This window comes from Temnothorax nylanderi, unplaced genomic scaffold, assembly GCF_030848795.1.
Source record: "Temnothorax nylanderi isolate EJ_2023f unplaced genomic scaffold, tnyl_v1.0 TNYL_tig0127_pilon, whole genome shotgun sequence".
NCBI lineage: Eukaryota > Metazoa > Arthropoda > Insecta > Hymenoptera > Formicidae > Temnothorax > Temnothorax nylanderi.
In genome coordinates, this window is record NW_027249189.1 from 515253 (window position 1) to 528350 (window position 13098).

The 13098-nt window shown below is 33.5% G+C and overlaps 1 protein-coding gene and 1 long non-coding RNA gene across 2 annotated transcripts in view; one reads left to right on the forward strand and one right to left on the reverse strand.

Annotated features, from left to right (window-relative positions):
* LOC139776750 (uncharacterized) overlaps positions 1–7867 on the reverse strand; it is a 29482-nt gene extending 21615 nt beyond the window's left edge. The window contains exon 1 of the mRNA XM_071713644.1: positions 7755–7867. The gene's annotated coding sequence lies outside the window, so the exon portion shown is untranslated. The remainder of the gene's footprint in view (positions 1–7754) is intronic.
* Positions 36–12363, forward strand: LOC139776751 (uncharacterized). Its single transcript, XR_011719169.1, has 2 exons — positions 36–1141; positions 12213–12363. It is a non-coding gene; the product is annotated as an uncharacterized lncRNA (long non-coding RNA).
* Positions 12364–13098: the final 735 nt, after the last annotated feature.

A 13098-nucleotide genomic window follows, 5' to 3' on the forward strand; every position in this document is an offset into this window, starting at 1 on the left:
AAAATAATTTTCTACTGACAAGTAATTGGGTTTTTGTTTCAATAAAATATTCTCTTCATTGACAAATTATTTGTTTTGGAGATAATATTTTATTGAACCAAAAAAAAAATTTATTGTTTGAAGTTATTATTTCTTTCAATTTAGTAATTATTTCAAGAAAATGTATTTACTTGCAACAAGTAAATTTTTTTTTTCGTGTATATTGTCTAATTATTTAAATGCTTTATTATATATTACACGGTACGTAAAGTGCTAAATGGAACTCTACCACGAATTATACTGATCGTTTAAAGCTTCATATATTAATTACGTTTCCCACAAGATCTTAGTTCGCGTATCGCTAAATGTCTGAAATTAAACGCAGCTAACATACAGCTATATTACTTAATGATTAATGTTTGCTTCGAATTTTAATATTGTCCCAGTGGTCGTGCGGTCGAATCTACACGAAAGAATCTACATAAAGAAGTCATATATACATATAGATTTGCGGAAATCGCTGTATTTTTTTTCCTATTTGCCGTTTGCTTTCGTCGCCAGGGAGCTTTTCTCGGAATTCAAACGCTCGAGGATCACCCCATTATTTGGGCCAATCGCGTGTTTTCGTTATCGCGCGCGTAGTAATTTCGGCAAGTACGCCGCGGCGCGCCCCGCGCCCGGCTGCGCGAAGGAATGTTAAGGGGTGGGGGACAGTCCACAGTTCTCATCAGGACACCGAGCGGTACGGCTGCGACGTCGCGACGCGACGTGGATTCTTCCGACTTTCGATCAGCTTCGATCGTAATCGACGTACTTAATCGTATTCGGTGATCGGTCGCGAACGAGCGTGATGTGTGTGATGTGGTAATATCGTATTCGTCTCTATTGAACGAAGGTACGGAGGGGACATGGTGTTCGCGAGTACGTTCGACGATCTCGCAATATAAGAATAGCCGACATGGCCGCTTATCGCGAAAAATGCAGGTTAATCGTCGTTCAGCATGTACGCGACGCTTGCGGAGCCTGCGTTTTCTCGTCGCCGTGTCTCGCGCATGACGGTGGAATTCCTGGAATATCGACCCGCGATCGAGGCCGGCGTTCGAGACAATTTTGCATCGAGGTACACATCGGAGGCATCCGAGTACCGTGCCTCGCCTCTCCTGTAAGTACGCAATGCTTCATATTCGTTCGACACGAGTAATTGCGCTCGCGAATGCGATCGCCATGTCGATGTCGTCCCGTCGAGAAGCTCGTGCGATTTTCGTCGCGAGCGCGATATACATCCGCCATGTTTCCCGTCGGCGCCGTTTTCCTGGAAGACGCTCGTCGCGGTCGTTTTTTTCGGGTGACGGGACAAATATTTATACGCGAGCGTTACTTCTGTAGTAACTTACGATAATTCCTTCGCGTAAACGGGGATATGTATTTAGTAACTCACGATAAATTCCTCCGCATAAACGGGGATTTGTAGTAACTTACGATAATTCGATTCCACGTAAATGAGTTGCACTGTCGCGGTCGCTGTCTCGCCGCATGCTATGATAACATCAAAGCGTACGAAGCAATAAACAATAGCCGAAGGCCCGTACTCTCAGCTCACTTTTATCATAAATGCGCGCATTTAACATATAGTTTACGTTACATGTGTTCACATGTGCTTGTATCAACCCTCCATATGCACACGTTTTTTCGGTACTTTCCTAGTGCATACGTGGGTCAGTCATGTTCGACGCTAATTTTCTCTACCTTGATGTATTTTAAAAAATCGGGCCGTGCCGTCGATGTTGATTCTTCACCAGGTGAAAGCCACGATTTTTTGCGTTTGTGATTCGCCAAATATATCCACTTCTCATCGCCAGTAACAATTCGATGAAGAAAACTCTTTCTTTCATGCCGCAAAAGCAAAATTTCGGAAGTGGCTCTTCGATTTTCCATCTGTCTCTCAGTCAACTCATGCGGCACCCATTTTCCTTCCTTTTGAATTTTTCCCATGGCATGTAAACGTTTGGAAATACCTTGGTGAGTCATGTTTAATGCCTCCGCAAGTTGATCTTGTGTTTGCGTATCATCTTCATCCAATAACGCTTGCAGATCGGCGTCCTCAATTGTTTTTGGTCTTCCGAAGCGCTCCTTGTCCTCAGTGTCGAAATCGCCACTTCTGAAGCGTTTAAACCAATCTTCACAGGTAGTTTTCGATGGTGCATGTTCGCCGTAGGCCTCCTCAAGCAAACGACGTGCTTCAGCTGCATTTTTTTTCAAGTTAAAGCAGAAAAGCAAAGCTTCCCGCAAATGCTGTTTATTTGGCACAAAACTCGACATCTCCGTTGTTAGAAAAAATATTTTTGCGTTGCGATATGTGTTTATATAACGACTGGTTATTGTTAACAGATGTCCAAGCTATAACTTCAGACAATTTCAGACATGTAAGTCGAGTACATGTGTTATTGGTGCCATCTATGTGTGAAACCCGGAAACTTAGTTGCGCACCTAGTAAGGTCCACAGCTGTAGCCATCGTTATTAGGTTGATATGGTCGCTCAAGAATTTCAATATCACTCCAAGTAACACCACGTAAACTTGAAAAGGATGATGCAGACCAACAATACTGGATGAAGTTTTTAAATGCTTCAATAACTCGAAATCTGTCTGTCTCATTCTTATATGGATCTAGCAACATTAATTTCTTTTCTTTTATATTTGCAATCATTAACCGCCAATGACTTTCATATTGATATGGAAGGAATAGGTTATTTTTCATGGGTTTCTTAGTTTTACAGATAGATTTATTTGTATTTAGTCTTTTATTGCTGAATTCCCCTAACATCGTAGCAGTGTCATCAGTGGGCACGTATGTGACATCAATCCATTCGTCAATTGATACAGCAGCAAATGAATCAATTACTTGTCCATCGATCCAAATACGATCACGTAGCGTTGAAAATTCACGAGCGGATAATTCAAATATATTCAAAGATAATGAATTTTCTATACTACAGCGCACTATTGACAATACACTCGATTTAGAAATCATATAATAATCAATGTCATGTACTAATCCATTATAAAATTTATCAATTTTCTTAACTGTATTATTTATAATTGCTTCTTCAAGCACTTTGAATTCATAATCTATTTTATTATCTTCATTTTCATTTGTATATTTTACATCTTCAATTACAATTTTCTTTTCTTTTTTCTTTTTGTTTTGTTCTAATTTACTTTCTTCTGATACAATAGCACGTTTTTTCAGTGCATTTTTATTATTATATTTCACTTTTCGTTTTCTACTCTTCAGTAATTTAGGCAATTAACAATTTTTAAATAATTTTTATCCGCGCCAAGGTTGCAAAACTGGTAATAAAAAAATTTATAAATTATAAATAAATGTTAAATTATTAATTATACTAAGCTTTAATTCACAAATCAATTTTGATTTGTGAGTATGCTTTAATTTATCATTAAAATTTGATTCGTGATTTAAAGCTGATATAATTCACAAATCAATTTTAATTTGTGAATTGCATCGGGTTTAATTCATAATTAAAATTTGATTCGTGTATTACACAGGCTTTAATTTACAAATCAATATTAAATTCTGATTTACAGGGTTTTAATTTGAATTATTAATAATTTACATCTGAATTGTTAATTAGAAGTGATATATATGTATATATATATATATACACACAATAATACAATATGTAATTATGATTTACCTTAGTTTCAATTCACAAATTAATATTGATTTGTAAATTAAAGTTCTGTAAATTGGAATTCAATATTGATTTGTGAATTAAAGTTTATGTAATTCACGAATCAAATTTTAATTATGAATTAAAGCCGATGCAATTCACAAATTAAAATTGATTTGTGAATTACATCGACTTTAAATCACAAATCAAATTCGATTTGTGAATTATATCAGTTTCAAATCACGAATCAAATTTTAATTATCAATTAAAGCTTGTGTAATTCACAAATTAAAATTGATTTGTGAATTAAAGCTTATATAACATATAAAGCTTATATAATTAATAATTTAAAATTGATTTATGATTTATTCGTAAATTAGATTAAAAATTGATTTAACTATTTGATTTAACAACCTTGATCTGCGCTCAGTATATGACACTTAGCGAGAAGTGTCGCGCTGATAATTTTCCACGGTTCTAACGATTATTTTCACCAATGCTGGGATACTTAAGACCTATGTCTGGACACTAATATCATTTTAGTTTTTAAATATCTAAGTATAACGCGAATTAAAATCGAAGATAAAAATATAATACAAAAAAAGTATTTTTATCTTTGATTCTTTGATTTTAATTCGTGTTATAACTTATTTAAGGACTTAAATGATAAAAATGTCCAGACATAGTACGTGTCCAGACATTGGTACATTTATCTGAGGGTTAATAATTGCTAAAACTGTGGCGGATTTTCTATCAAACAGACGTGCGCCTTTAAGGCATCGCCAAAGTACAAAAATCTGTCGTCCATCCGTAGCGACTGGCGTCGTCCATTAATTAAAAATCCGTCATTAGCTCTCGCGACATAAGAACTTTCATATTCATACGCGTTTCTTGCGAATCCACTCTGCGCAACAGGTTTTCATACCGTCGGCGACGATACTTCCTCGTTGCACCTAAATGTTCCAACAAGTGATTTTCGTCCACAACGCTCGATGGCACGACGTGAAATCCACGACGAGATCTACGGAACTGTGAAGTTAGTCTGACATTCTACAAACTTCAGAAAAATACTAAGAGTTCTAATAGCACTTCATAGTTCTACAGTTTTTGATAAAAATTAAAGAGTTCCGCATTCTTTATATTATAAAAAATCGAAATTGAAGAAATGTGTTAACTTTGCGAATATAGTACGATACTCTCTCCTCTGAAATAGGGGAGACTGAGGCTAAATGGCCAATATTTCAGGATTTCAAAGTTACAACTTCTCAGACATTTATTGTTATAGCTGACTATACAAATATGATAGAGACAACTTTCTTCTATATGATAATGCCAGTTACGATCTTATTAACTATATATTTTATTTTGTAATAATTAAAAGACGAATATGCAGCAATGTAGCCATCTTGCCCTGGTACTGGGTTCAGTTGCCCAGTGGCACAGGGTAAGAAGGCTACATATAAGGCCTATTGTTTTTAGCTGAACTTTTCGCATGGTTTATCTTTTCTGTTTTTTTTCTTCAACGTAAAGAAAAAAGAGAAAAGATAAACCGTGAAAAAGTTTAGTTGAAAAGAATATAGGTCTATAAAATACACAAATAATCTGCACCTTGAACAAAGTGTTATCCAGAGCTATTTTGTAATAAATAAGCTTTTTTGTATTTGTTTTACTTTAGAAGAAAGTGCAAAGACATTTTTAATAGTCAGAATATAATGATTTCTGTTTTTAGTTATGTTAACGTAAATTGAATTTCATGATTAGGATAAAGTTAGGTTAGGATGTCATAATCAAGCAGCAGGACATCTAAACACGTTTTAATGACGTATTGTTGACGTTAGAGACGTTGATAAGACGTTATTAACACGTCATTCGATGTCACTCTGCTACCTGGGATTAATCATGTACTAAACTAAACTATTAAATTACCCTAATGATCTCTTTGACACATAAAGTTGTATCTTTTTAGAACTATTTCTAACGGGACGTCTATATAAAATAACATAATGAGCTAAGGCTATTATGCCGGTCTGTTTATCTAAAAAATGATTGAACAAATAAATCATACAATCAGGTGTCACGTATAAGCTTTACAGGAGGAAGGAAGTTACAAGAATAAGAACTCTGCACTGAGAAAAAAATGTTGTTAATTTGACTAAACTCGTTTAGTTGGTGTGATTTGTTTAATGTAAATATTAATATATTTAAATCAAATATACGTGAGTAATATCAAGAAATATTTTATTTTATTTTATATAATATTTGTTGAATTAACAAATGTTTGCTTGACAGCCCGTGACCGCTGCATTTAGTTGAATCAAATAATATTTCTTTGAATCTACGATTTTTTTTTCTCAGTGTGTGTAGAAAATATATATTTATCAATCTCTTAACTTATAAAATATAAATCTTTGAGGTAAAACACCTTCTAAAAGACATGTACGTAAAACAAAAAAATTCAAATTATATTATTGAAGATGCACGCGCAACATGTAAAACAAAAATAAAAAATTATTCATCTTTATCATAACAACCATATCATGGTTATAACAATCTATAACATTTTAATAAGATTTTAATCAGAACAATTTATGCATAAGTATTGTGCATTAAATTTTGCACAAGTTTTGTGTGCCCACTTTAAACATGAAATACATTGCAGCCATGGCTCTTTGCTTTGCAAATATTTTCGGCCACATTCTACACAGGCATTCATTGTCATTGTTATTTGTAGTGTTTAATTGAGTATTTAATGCTTTAGCTGTTTTCTATCTTTTCGCAGCTAAAAAAAAGTTTTAAAAGAAATTATATTTTCAAAATATACAGGGTGGGAGAAAAGTATGGAAACCCTGCAAAATCTCGAAAACTATAAGTTTTACAGAAAAATGTTTCACACAAAAGTTGTTTGGTTTCGAGGGGGCCATAAGATGGTACCATTGGTTTGACCTTGGATGGTCGTTTAAAGCTCACGTAAACGACACCTTTAATTTCTTAAATGGAAACCCCTATTTTTCAATGCATATTCTTGTAGCGAATCTCGAGAGCTTTTCAAAACACTATAATAAAGTATTTTTTCATTAAGAACTTTTGGAATTATGAGGCTTGAAAGTTCTAGTATTTTGAAATAAAATACAAAATATCTTGTAAAACATTAAGTTTTCGGTAATGTTACCTTAATACTTTTATGCACAGAATAATGAGACGAATCAATTGGTATGAAAAAAGACATAGTTGCTTTTAAGAAAAGTATGCAGATGCGTGTTGCAAATTACATATTTTTTCTTAAAGGAACTGTGCCTTTTTTTCATACCAATTGATTCGTCTCATTATTCTGTGCATAAAAGTATTAAAGTAACATTACCGAAAACTTAATGTTTTACAAGATATTTTGTATTTTATGTCAAAATACTAGAACTTTCAAGCCTCATAATTCCAAAAGTTCTTAATGAAAAAATACTTTATTATAGTGTTTTGAAAAGCTCTCGAGATTAGCTACAAGAATATGCATTGAAAAATAGGGGTTTCCATTTAAGAAATTAAAGGTGTCGTTTACGTGAGCTTTAAACGACCATCCAAGTTCAAACCAATGATACCATCTTATGGCCCCCTCGAAACCAAACAACTTTTGTCTGAAACATTTTTCTGTAAAACTTATAGTTTTCGAGATTTTTCAGGGTTTCCATACTTTTCTCCCACCCCGTATATTATACAATTAATCCTTTAAGATTCCTGGGCTCTGTCCCGACACATCTCATGAGATGTGACGTCAGAAACGAGAAATGTTGAGAATTGACACGTTGAGAATTCTTGCGTAGTATTTTTAAATAAAAGATATTTGCTTAAAATAACACTACAGATCACTTCAGCACACTTCGAAAATACTCCGAGTTGAAGTTAAGTCTACCCCTTTCCTTTGACAGTTAATAAACAGCCGTAAAATGAATGTAATACGAAATCTAGTCATGCGCTTGCGCACAAGCCTGCATCGTATCACATTTGTTTTACGGCTGTTTATTAACTGTCAAGGGAAAGGGGTAGACTTAACTTCAACTATAAAACATATTAATACAGTCTATTATTCACTTACATCTGCTACCGAAATTATATTTTCTTCATGAGTTGCTGCATTTCCTTCTTGAGATGGGGCAGCTCTGTCTGTCACTTCTGATGGGGCAAAGTCAATGTCTGTAATAATTTAATTGTTGTACAATAATTGTACAACATGTAATAATAATTATTGTACAATAATTTCTCATTAATTATTGAGAAGACCGTAAAACTAGATTTTTCTATTTAGCTTCACCCGCTCCACTTATTAATACATTTATTTTATGTAATCTTTAATAAGTTGTTGAATGTGTACTTAATCATGTTGACTCGGACTTATCAACTCAGAATGTATTCTTCTTAAATGTTGTTTTAAATTCCCATGCAGTGGTTTTTAAATAAGATATTATTGAAACACATTTATTACATTTTGTCTCATATTTTGGTAAGTCTGTGAAATATTGCCGCAGCTTGTGAGGTATTGTGCAGTTTTTATCGGGAGTCATGTCATGTATGTTTAGTAAGTGTGTTCTTAAATTTGTTAGAACTGCGGTTGGCGAAGGTGACCGAATTTCTTCTCCACAATACTTGCACTTTGCGAGCAAACGTTTCAATTTTTCGAAATGATCCACGCTGCGTTTTCGTTGCTTCGGTAATTCCATTACATCCGTTCTATATTGCAGGATATCTGTTACTAAATGGTAGAGAAATGATCTCAACAAGCGTTTGAAAAACTGCTCACAAGAGTTAAAGAGACAGTGGTTGTTTTATTGACAATATATGTATGCAAATACATGAATATGTATTTCGAATTTGCCTAACTATCAAATCGTACGGCTCTATCTTTGTTTATTTTATCACTAATTTTATACTTATGTTAAAACACATGTGGCACTTACGCATGACAATTTAAAATAGCAAAGTTGAGTAGACATTCAGTAAAAATTAAAATCAGTTTAATTTATGAAACGCTCTCTTATAATATTATATTTTTTGACTTGTATATATCCTTTTTTTTTTTAAGAAAATAATATGTGATATATAAGTAAATATAAGGAATACATATAAGTAAAGAAATTTTAAAATATTAAACAAGTTTTAGAAAATTGTTTACAAAATATTTCTTAGAAATATGAGTAGACTATAATTCGACCGTCAGATTTTTTAAAATTGTGATTTTATTAAAAGTTTAAACAATTAAATTTTTGAAAAATACCGGCTTCTTCTAAAAATTCAAACACTTAGGATGCACGTCAAAACCACTTTACAACGAATGATAGACTCAAGTAAAATTTAATTAATTATTTAATAATATTTATTTCTGCCAATACAGGATTCTGATGTCGACAATTTTGTGAGTTACATGGCATTTGCCACTAGAGATACAATTTTCTGTACTTAATATAATTGCCCTTCTTTTAAATCTCTCTTATTCTTATGCCATTAAATTATGTTTATAATTTACATTGGAGTAAGAAAAATATATTTGGCGACTTCTCATTCTTTTCCTCACTTTAATATTTTTATTAAAATACTCTGTCAGATTAATTTTTTAAGCTATATAAAGTAAATGTATCAATCCCGGGACATTAAGACCTATGTCTGGACACCTTTATCATTTTAGTTTTTAAATAAGTATAACGCGAATTAAAATCAAAGATAAAAATATAATACAAAAAAAAATATTTTTATCTTTGATTTTTATTCTTTGATTTAAATTCGCGTTATAACTTATTTAAGGACTAAAATGATAAAAATGTTCAGACATAGGTACGTGTCCAGACATTGGTACATTTACCTTATATTATAGAGCAAATTCAGTCATTTGCGCTACTCTTTACCGGTGCACATGTAAAAGTACTATAAATAAAGTTCCTAAAGACATCGATATAAATATATTTTTTAACTGATAAAACATCACACGTTAATATTATAACATTTTTAACACATAAAAAATCAAATATTTTATTGATCAAAGCGTTGATATTTTTCACATAGATAACTTCATGTATACCAGTCTTTGTAGCACAGTCTTTGTAGTTAGTTAAAGGAGAGTTAGTGCATATTTGAGATCGTGATATTTATCTTTGCCGAATTTACTCTGATACAACCATCGGGCGTGGCTTAATTTTGATCAGATTACTCTTTAAAATGTCATAGAACATAGTCGCAGCAATGATTACATTATAAATTTATCGAAAATTATTGGCTATACGGTAAATGTTACATCAATTGGTTGATAAAATTACATCGATGTGTGTCCGCGACATAGTTCCGCCGAAACGCACATTATTTTTATTGTGCTGTACCTTTTCTTCAAATTACTTTGTAAAAAGTGTATAACGCTAACAATGAGAAACATAAAACTTAAATTACAATTGTAATACAATTTCATAATACTTTGATCACATATATATGAATGTGATTTCAGTCAATTTCGCAAAACACCCAAGAACATTTTACTTTACACACATGTAGCTATCGTTTGACGAAGCGAAAAAAAAATTGAGGCTCCGGTGATGTTTTGAACTCAAAATATCGATTGATCCAAAAAAATAGATCGATCTTTTTGTTATAAACAAAAAAATATTCAACGTATTGCTTTTTTTTTCGTGTTTAAAGAGCAATTAGAAAAGGAAAGAGATTGTGTATTAGTCGACATCTGTGGTAGTAGTTGGTGTGTTAAATATAGTACGGTGGAGCTGTCATAGATGGCGGCAGTGGTGCCGTTACCAATTTCATCTGCGAGATTATGTATTCATGCGCGCGCGGCGCAGACCGCGTTGCAACCCAGAGACTGATCACGCAGCGAAGGCGTGATACAGCGCATGCGCGAGTGTGCCGGTACGTGCTTGCGGCTTGACGAGCGGGTATTCGTTCGTTGTTCGTCCGTCGTCACTGATCTCTCGTGTTTCCTATAGTCGTGTTCGATCGCTACTTTTCTTTCTTGCGAGACAATTCACTTTCATTGAGTCGAGAATTGAGATACGTTATTGTAATCGTCACGATATTTTGAGTTACTGTACAAAAACCGAGAGTTATTATCGTCGGCCAAGGCGGTTGCGGTGTTGCCGAGAGGGACAATAACCAAGGTCCGAGCTACGAAAAAGAAGGACGATCGTCGCCATTACGACGTCGTTACCCGAACAAGAGACGCTGCCGCCATTGCTGCTTCGTGTTATCGCACGAAGGAAGAGAGCCGCCATTACAGGAGGAGAGAGGACATCCTTGAAAGCTGGACGAGGGATGCCCTTACGAGGGTGAAGCCCGCAATCTTTTCTTAGAGAAGGCTGGATCGAGGGATGCTTTTGCGAGGGTGAAGCCTGAGATTCTTTCTGCAAGAAGTGCTTCCGTTATCGGAAGCATTTGCTGTTTACAGAATTCGCGAGAGAACGATGCGAGGAATACTTTCTCAACAAACGAGAAGTCGTGGACTGTTCAAATTTAAGCTACATTCTTCTGCAAGACTGAGCTCAGTATAATTCTTTCTCTTTATCTTTTCTTGTGGTTGCAACCCGAGTAAATAGTTAATGATCTTTTCTGTAAATAGCTTAAAGTCACATCGTCGAGATTGATTACTAAAAGAGAAACGTAATTACGATATTCACTTGAATCCTGCGTTACACTTGCGTTTATTGTGGTTCAAAACCGCTATTATTGATACTTCTTGTATTGATAAGATAAAACTTATTATCTGCGTATTATTAATTATTACTTGATTGAATTATCTCTTCATCTTTAACAGAGTTCGATTATTACACGCTATATTACTTATTGGATATTATTCTTTTATTGCTTGAATTAATGCGTCAATTAATATATGAAAGTGCGTTACATTTGACTTGTAGAATTACTCAGAACATGCACATCTTATCGTAATTCTTTACCTATTTTTGAGAATAGTCAATACTCTTTCGAGCATGTAGAATGCTATATTATTCAATCACTTCATCATAAATGATTATTCTCTGATTATCAGCAAATTGACGCATTACTTCATTTATGATTATTTCTTGTATTATATTCAATGATGTTGATTCGTATTATATTCTTTATATGTGTCTAACATGAACGATCCTTTTTTGAGATAGATTAATTCTGGATTACACTTGACTACGTCAAGATGTTCAAAATATGAGCAAACATGATGTCTATTTTCTTTTGATGAGCCTTATTTTATACAGGATTATAATATTGGTTTTCTGCTCAAGAAAGGATTATTCTTTACTGATTATTCTTATTCATTGTATTATTATGCAGCTGATTATTTTGTACGAAACCTGATTATGCTACTTATGTATCGATTATGAGACAAACCTACTTTGTGATACGAGTTAGTTCCAAATACACAATCTCTTTACATTCGAATTCACGAGTAGTGTGTCGTTTCCTATTCTAAATCTAGAGGCCAGGCTTATGCGTAAGCTTGTAATTAAACAATTCGTCAAACCTTAGCTACATGTGTGTAAAGTAAAATGTTCTTGGGTTTTTGTTGCAGGATTAATGGGAAGACTCAAATTGTGCACACCGTCAACTGGGGATTATCGCGCGTCGAGGGAGGTGGGAGGCGTATTTTTTGGGGGGAAAATGATTTTTAATTTTTTGGTGAATAGATAAGAAATAAATCCACATGCCAAATTTCGCATTGATCCGTTGTATAGTTTCTTTACCAGAAAATTAGAAAAAAAGCGATAAATTTAGCGAAAAAAAAAAAATCCCCCCTTAATTTCTAAATGTCACGATACAAATGCATATACCGAGAGAACTTTTACGTCTATTTAATTTTTCCTACGAGCTGTATTGCGGATCTTACATTTATACGCTGACAATCTTTTATATCTATTTAAGACCTGTCTTTTTGCCGTGACCACAGTAAATCGTAAACGTCGGAGACGAGAAATCACATAAATATTTCTCTCGCAATGTACATCGAAGTAATTTAATGTTTTCATATGGGACCGCTCGCTTTCGATAATAGAAAACTGATAAATATGCCGGAAACTCCCCCTTTTTTTTCTATTATTCTACATAATTCAATCTGCATGTCCCAGTTACAATTAACAATTACTTAGTGTAACAATTAAGATATTTAAATAAGTGATTATATCGAGATTATGAAACAAAGCAAAAATGGGCGATAAAGTTGGCTCATCGGAAAATATTTAATATGTAATAAATAGATTATATATTTAGCGTTTAGTTATAAAAATAATTACGTATTACTAGTCGGTGTACCATTTGATACAGATCTTGACTTGATAAAATTATTAACTTATCGTTATCGTTTATTCAATGTGGTTATTATATTATTATAATAGTTTCTTACGATTCTATAAAGCTCTAAAGCTCATAACGTACTAAATTAACCCTTTCACTCGACGGCG